General features: G+C 39.5%; 1 pseudogene; it reads right to left on the bottom strand.

Annotated features, from left to right (window-relative positions):
• Positions 1 to 683: 683 nt before the first annotated feature.
• Positions 684 to 2,082, bottom strand: LOC144790734 (uncharacterized; annotated as a pseudogene).
• Between the last annotated feature and the right edge of the window lie 650 nt (positions 2,083 to 2,732).

The following is a 2,732-nucleotide window of genomic DNA, read 5'->3' as shown; positions in this document are numbered from 1 at the left end:
CCGCTTTGATTTATAATTTCTTGCATGATTGTGTCATATACAATGTGTTGTTCTGGAACCAATTTCGGAGGATTGTTTTCAACAAATGTACCCAAATCATCGACATCGAAGTGTGTTTCACGTTGCAAATCACGATCATAAGCGTAATTTTCAGGTCCATTTGGTGTACACATTCCCAACTGCACCAATCCTTTGTTAGCGATTGCCAAACATATATCCTCGATCGAAACCAATGCCTCATTATACAGGTTTGTTGTGAATTGCATGTCTGGATTCATTGCTCACAAACGACGTAGGATGTCTTCACTCATGTAATCTTTGTATTTTTCCCAAAGATCTTTCGGATTGGATGGGAAACACGTTGTCAATATCATCACAAATAACGTGCGTATTTGCTGTGGTTGAGCAGTATTCGATGCATCAGCGAGTGCTGTATCCCAATGGGCATCTTTTTCAAGAAGATTTAATTCTTGGCAAGCTTCTCGATAGGTCGCATGTACTTTACCATTTACTGTTCTCAGTTCTTGGAAGGATTTCGGTCAACGTACGTTAACTAACAGTAATCGCAAGTAAAAACATTCTTGATTGTTTGGATGAACTGTATACAGACGGCCTAATGTGTCGGACGAATATACATTTGTATGTCCTTCAACTAGTTTTCCCTGTTTACGACATTGAAGCTTTTACGCTGATGCATTCCATGTGTAGTATTTTGGCACTCCTGAGTAAAGTAGCGTTCTTGCGAACAAATCATCCGTGCACAATGAGAAAAACGCAGTTAACGTTGTTTGCGGTGGCGAAACTGCTCCTGCATATACATTTTCCGTTGTAAAATATACGCGCTGTCCATTTTCAAGATGCACTGCCAAATGAACAACTGTTGGATGAAGCTCATGAATTGGAAATGAGAAAATGGGCCAAACAGCTTCATTGCTAGTAATGTAGCGTCCCAATTGATATAATTCGATTTCATCGATAGGTGCAGATGCATTTCCCATTCCCAAAAATGCCATATCGCTTCCTTTGTTGACATATTAGCAAATGTATTTGATCGATTTCACTGAATTGCAATACTCGATATTGATGTGTGCTTTGAAAGTCTTTGAGAGTAATGGTGAATACGGCACAATCCAACGATTATCGACTTCAATGTCATTGTTACGCACTTTTAGAGTGATGAATTTGCCAATATCTTCAGTTGATCGTCGATGATATTGTGGATATCCATCATTTCCAGTGATAGTTTCGGCGTGTAAGTCTCTTGGATAGCGTTTCGTGTATTTTCCATCCTTCATGCACGGAGAATTCGTGTTGATCGTGCCACATGGACCATGAATTATGTTTTTGGTAACGACTTCGAATAAGCCTGGCTCAATGTCGACATCTGGTATTTCTGCTGAGATGACTTCATCAATTTTGTCTGGTGTAATTTTGTCGATCAACCAAATCAAAATGTGTGCATGCGGTAATCCTCTTTTCTGCCATTCAATGGAATACCTCCAACAGAGTGTCTCTCCAAAAACATGATGTTTGACATTGGAATCCATCATAGAGTTCAATTTTTGTTTGAACACACGTGCGATGATGTCATGGCGATCCGAAGACGATTGTCCAGGCAACAGATGTTCTTTAATTTCATTCCACGTAGGATTGAACATGAATGTTATGAAAAAATCTGGATGGCCGTATGTGCGAACATAAGTCATTGCATCTTGTGCGTATTCATGTAAGTGCCGTGGGCTTCCATGTAAATGTAGCCGGCAGTATGACCATTTTTCCCAGTTCATTGGGATTGCCATCAGTAGCAATTGCGTTGCGTAAATGAATATATTCTTCTGAGCTCAGTTTGGTTTGATTCAATCGAATGAAGAGAAGTCGTTCGGTCTCCTTTTTTGCATACATATCGACAATGTATTGATGGAACAATTGCCGACATTTCAAAATGTGATTGTCTTGGTTCTCACGAATCATCAATCGATATGAATAGTAATTCATGGCACTGACTTTGTTATTGTTCTCCTCATGTGTTTGTGGATTTCTCATTTTGATGTTGAAATGATATCCATCGTTGAACATTACCATCTCTGCGATGAAGTACTATATCACGAGTGCGTTGTATTGTCTTTCGTGTTGGCAGGCTGGTGTTTTGTTAGCTCTAATGACAACAACGTAATCATCAGCCGGCATTCGCTCGAGGGCCGTCCTGAACAGTCAAACTAATTTGTTGTGTTGATCGAATAAATTTTGTAATGCAGCAACAATTTCTCGATTAGTGCTGGTATTGAATCGACAACGTTGATCAACTTGTTCATCAGTGGTTCCCATGAAATAAATTTGGAGAAATTTGTGATCTGAATCCGGCTGTGGTAGAAGTGATCCAGCACGATGATAAATTTGCCCTTGGACTTTGAACGTTGGCATGTAATTGTCACGTATGATTTCTGTTGCACTGAACGATGTCATTTGGAAACATTAATTGTACTTGCATATGTTTTCCAAGAAATGTTTTGACTGTCTTGTGTCACCTGAGTCCAACGTTGATAATGGTTCCGGTGGTAACTGGAATTCCGTCAATTTAACTTTTCCACCTGCGCAGCACATTCCTGGAGTTTCATTCTTGAATTTCAATTCACGGCAAAATTCGCATAACTTGTCCATTTTTCCAATAATGACACTTCGATGAAGACTGTAATCATAATCAGCATCGTATTGGAACGCAGCAAGATTCAAAT

The sequence above is a fragment of the Lissotriton helveticus genome, chromosome 11, assembly GCF_964261635.1.
Source record: "Lissotriton helveticus chromosome 11, aLisHel1.1, whole genome shotgun sequence".
Lineage (NCBI taxonomy): Eukaryota > Metazoa > Chordata > Amphibia > Caudata > Salamandridae > Lissotriton > Lissotriton helveticus.
The sequence above is the reverse complement of the archived record's forward strand: the minus strand, read 5'-3'. Positions and strand labels throughout refer to the sequence as shown.